Genomic DNA, 5,443 nt, shown 5'->3' on the forward strand with positions numbered 1-5,443 from the left:
CACCTCCCATGTCTCCTCCTCGGCTCCCTGCTCCCGGTTCTTCCACGCTCCACCTCCCATGTCTCCTCCTCGGCTCCCCGTTTCCGAGCATCCTCTCTCCCTGAGATCTCCCCAGCTTCCCGTCCTCTGCGTGCCGGTCCTTGGAGTCCACCTTTCCATTCCCCTGTCCCTTTTTTCCCAATAAATCTTTTATTGTTGAGCCGTGCATTTGAGTACTCCTGTTCTCATTGTAACACATAGTATTGTATATTATAAAACCCAAAAAAGGGTTACAAAAAAAAGGTATAGTATAGAATGTTGAAAAAAATGATGAAACAGTAATATGTTTAAAAAAGTCGTAGTATATTATAAAAAGACATAAAACATTCATAGTGTAGTATGTCAAAAACGGGAAATAAAATCATAGTAAAGTCGACAAAAGTGATGTCACAGTCATTGTCAAGAAAGTAAGAAAAAGTCATAGAAAAATGTCATATGTTAAAATCACTACAGTTTATTAGAAAAAAGTGATGAAACATTCATAGTATGTCGAAAAAGACAGTATAGTGTGTGAAAAAAGTCATAGTACAGTGTCGAAAAATGTAATAATATAGTATGTCAAAAAGTGATAAAACAGTCACAGTACAGTGTGTCAAAAAAGTAATAGTATAGTATGTTAGAAAGTTATAAAAAAGTCATAGTATAGTATGTTGAAAAAAGTAGTAGTACAGTGTGTCGAAAAAAGTCATAGAATAGTATGTCAAAAAGTTATAAAAAAGTAATACTATAGTATGTCGAAAAGTTATGAAAAAGTCATAGAATAGTAAGTCGAAAAAAAGGAATTGTATAGTAGGTCAACAGAAAGTAATAGTATAGTATGTCGAAAAAATTCAAAGTATAGTGTGTTGAAAAAAAGTAATAGTATAGACTGTCAAAAAGTTATAAAAAAGTCCTAGTATAGTACGTTGAAAAAAGTAATGGTATAGTATGTCAAAAAAGCCATAGTATAGTATGTCAAAAAAGTCATAGTATAGTATTTCAAAAAGTGATAAAATAGTCAAAGTATAGTATGTCGAAAAAAGTCATGTGTAGTATGTCAAAATAGTCAAAGTATAGTATGTCGAAAAAAGTCATGTGTAGTATGTCAAAAAGTTATAAAAAAAGTACTAATATAGTATGTTGAAAAAGAAGTAATAGTATAATATGTTGTAAACAGTCATAGTATGGTATGTCAAAAAGTTATAAAAAAGTCATAGTATAGTTATAAAAAAGTAATAGTATTGTATGTCGAAAAAAGTTATAGTATGTCAAAAAGTAATAAAATAGTCAAAGTATAGAATGTCGGTAAAAAGTAATAGTATAGTACGTCGAAAAAAGTAATAGAGTAGTATGTCGAAAAAAAGTAATATTATAGTATGTTGAAAAAAGTCATAGTATAGTGTTTTGAAAAAAGTTATAGTATAGCATGTTGAAAAAAGTAATAGTATAATATGTTGAATAAAGTCATAGTATAATATGTTGAAAAAAGTAATAGTATAGTATGTCGAAAAAAGTCATGTGTAGTATGTCAAAAAGTTATAAAAAAAGTAGTAGGATAGTATGTTGAAAAAAGTCATAGTATAGTATGTCGAAAAGTTATAAAAAAGTCATAGTATGTCGAAAAAAAGTCATAGTATAGTATGTTGAAAAACTTCATACTATAGGAAGTCAAAAATGATAAAACAATCATAGTGTAGGATGTCAAAACCCTTATTGTTTAGCATGTTGAAAAAAAAGTCATAGTATAGTATGTCAAAAAAAGTCATAGTATATTATGTTGAATAAAGTCGTAGTATAGTATGTCGAAAAAAGTCATAGTATAGAATGTCAAAAATTTCTAAAAAAGTCATAGTATAGTTATAAAAAAGTCATAGTATAGTATGTCAAAAAAAGTCATAATATAGTAAGTCAAAAAGTAATAAAATAGTCATAGTATAGAATGTCTGTAAAAGTAATAGTATAGTATGTCGAAAAAAGTAATAGTATAGTAGGTCGCAAAAAGTCATAGTATAGTCATAGTATAGTGTGTCGGAAAAAGTAATGGTATAGCATATCAAAATGTTATAAAAAAGTTATGTATGGTATGTCAAAAAGTTATAAAAAAGTCATAGTATAGTATGTCGAAAAAAGTCATAGTATTGTATGTCAAAAAAAGTAATAGTATAATATGTCGAAAAAGTCTTATTTTAGTATGTCAAAAAGTTATAAAAAAGTAGTAGAAAAGTATGTTGAAAAAAAGTAATAGTATATTATGTCGAAAATAGTCATAGTATGTCGAAAAAAGTCATAGTATTTTATGACGAAAAAAGTCATAGTATAGCATGTTGAAAAAAAGTAATTGTATATTATGTCGAAAAAAGTCATAGTATGTTGAAAAAAGTCATAGTATAGTATGTTGAAAAAAAGTAATAGTATAGTATGTTGAAAAAAAGTAATAGTATAGTATGTCGAAAAAAGTCATGTTAGTATGTCAAACAGTTATAAAAAAGTAGTAGTATAGTATGTTGAAAAAGAAGTAATAGTATAATATGTTGAAAACAGTCATAGTATGGTATGTCAAAAACTTATAAAAAAGTCATAGTATAGTATGTCGAAAAAGTAATAGTATTGTATGACGAAAAAAGTCATAGTATAGCATGTCAAAAAAAGTAATAGTATAATATGTCGAAAAAGTCTTATTATAGTATGTCAAAAAAAGTCATAGTATAGTGTTTTGAAAAAAAGTCATAGTATAGTATGTCAAAAAGTTATAAAAAATTCATAGTATAGTATGTTGAAAAAGGTCATAGTATTGCATATCGAAAAAAGTCATAGTATAGCATGTCAAAAAAAGTAATAGTATAATATGTCAAAAAAGTCTTATTATAGTATGTCAAAAAGTTATAAAAAAGTAGTAGAAAAGTATGTTGAAATAAAGTAATAGTATATTATTTCGAAAAAAGTCATAGTATGTTGAAAAAAGTCATAGTATTGTATGACGAAAAAAGTCATAGTATAGCATGTTGAAAAAAGTAATAGTATAATATGTCGAAAAAAGTTATAGTATGTCGAAAAAAGTCATAGTATTGTATGACGAAAAAAGTCATAGTATTGTATGTCGAAAAAAGTCATAGTATTGTATGACGAAAAAAGTCATAGTATTGTATGTCGAAAAAAGTCATAGTATAGTATGTCAAAAAAAGTCATAGTATATTATGTTGAATAAAGTCGTAGTATAGTATGTCGAAAAAAGTCATAGTATAGAATGTCAAAAATGTCTAAAAAACGTCATAGTATAGTTATAAAAAAGTAATAGTATTGTATGTCAAAAAAAGTCATAATATAGTATGTCAAAAAGTAATAAAATAGTCATAGTATAGAATGTCTGTAAAAGTAATAGTATGTCGAAAAAAGTAATAGTATAGTAGGTCGCAAAAAGTCATAGTATAGTCATAGTATAGTGTGTCGAAAAAAGTAATGGTATAGCATGTCAAAAAGTTATAAAAAAGTTATGTATAGTATGTCAAAAAGTTATAAAAAAGTTATGTATAGTATGTCAAAAAGTTATAAAAAAGTAGTAGTATAGTATGTTGAAAAAGAAGTAATAGTATAATATGTTGAAAACAGTCATAGTATGGTATGTCAAAAAGTTATAAAAAAGTCATAGTATAGTATGTCGAAAAAGGTCATAGTATTGTATGACGAAAAAAGTCATAGTATAGCATGTCAAAAAAAGTAATACTATAATATGTCGAAAAAGTCTTATTTTAGTATGTCAAAAAGTTATTAAAAAGTAGTAGAAAAGTATGTTGAAAAAAAGTAATAGTATATTATGTCGAAAAAAGTCACAGTATGTCGAAAAAAGTCATAGACTAGTATGTCAAAAAGTTATAAAAAAGTCATAGTATGTCGAAAAAAGTCATAGTATAGTATGACGAAAAAAGTCATAGTATAGCATGTTGAAAAAAAGTAATAGTATAGTATGTCGAAAAAAGTCATGTTAGTATGTCAAAAAGTTATAAAAAAGTAGTAGTATAGTATGTTGAAAAAGAAGTAATAGTATAATATTTTGAAAACAGTCATAGTATGGTATGTCAAAAAGTTATAAAAAAGTCATAGTATAGTATGTCGAAAAAGGTCATAGTATTGTATGACGAAAAAAGTCATAGTATAGCATGTCAAAAAAAGTAATACTATAATATGTCGAAAAAGTCTTATTTTTGTATGTCAAAAAGTTATTAAAAAGTAGTAGAAAAGTATGTTGAAAAAAAGTAATAGTATATTATGTCGAAAATAGTCATAGTGTGTCGAAAAAAGTCATAGTATTGTATGACGAAAAAAGTCATAGTATAGCATGTTGAAAAAAAGTAATTGTATATTATGTCGAAAAAAGTCATAGTATGTCGAAAAAAGTCATAGACTAGTACGTCAAAAAGTTATAAAAAAGTCATAGTATGTCGAAAAAAGTCATAGTATAGTATGTTGAAAAAAAGTAATAGTATAGTATGTCGAAATAAGTCATAGTATTGTATGACGAAAAAAGTCATAGTATAGCATGTTGAAAAAAAGTAATAGTATAATATGTTGAAAAAGTCATATTATAGTATGTCAAAAAGTTATAAAACAGTCGTGGTATAGTATGTCGAAAAAAGTAATGGTACAGTATGTCGGAAAAAGTAATAGTATAGTATGTTGAAAAAAAGTAATAGTATGTCGAAAAAAGTCATGTTAGTATGTCAAAAAGTTATAAAAAAGTAGTAGTATAGTATGTTGAAAAAGAAGTAATAGTATAATATGTTGAAAACAGTCATAGTATGGTATGTCAAAAAGTTATAAAAAATTCATAGTATAGTATGTCAAAAAAGGTCATAGTATTGTATATCAAAAAAAGTCATAGTATAGCATGTCAAAAAAAGTAATAGTATAATATGTCGAAAAATTCTTATTTTAGTATGTCAAAAAGTTATAAAAAAGTAGTAGAAAAGTATGTTGAAAAAAAGTAATAGTATATTATGTCGAAAAAAGTCATAGTATGTTGAAAAAAGTAATAGTATTGTATGACGAAAAAAGTCATAGTATAGCATGTTGAAAAAAAGTAATTGTATATTATGTCGAAAAAAGTCATAGTATAGTATGTCAAAAAGTTATAAAAAAGTCATAGTATGTCGAAAAAAGTCATAGTATAGCATGTTGAAAAAAGTAATAGTATATTATGTCGAAAAAAGTTATAGTATGTCGAAAAAAGTCATAGTATAGCATGTTAAAAAAAGTAATAGTATAATATGTCGAAAAAAGTTATAGTATGTCGAAAAAAGTCATAGTATTGTATGACGAAAAAAAGTAATTGTATATTATGTCGAAAAAAGTTATAGCATAGTATGTCAAAAAGTTATAAAAAAGTAGTAGTATATTATGTCGAAAAAAGTTATAGTATGTCGAAAAAGGT

Source organism: Etheostoma cragini, chromosome 21 (genome assembly GCF_013103735.1).
Source record: "Etheostoma cragini isolate CJK2018 chromosome 21, CSU_Ecrag_1.0, whole genome shotgun sequence".
NCBI lineage: Eukaryota > Metazoa > Chordata > Actinopteri > Perciformes > Percidae > Etheostoma > Etheostoma cragini.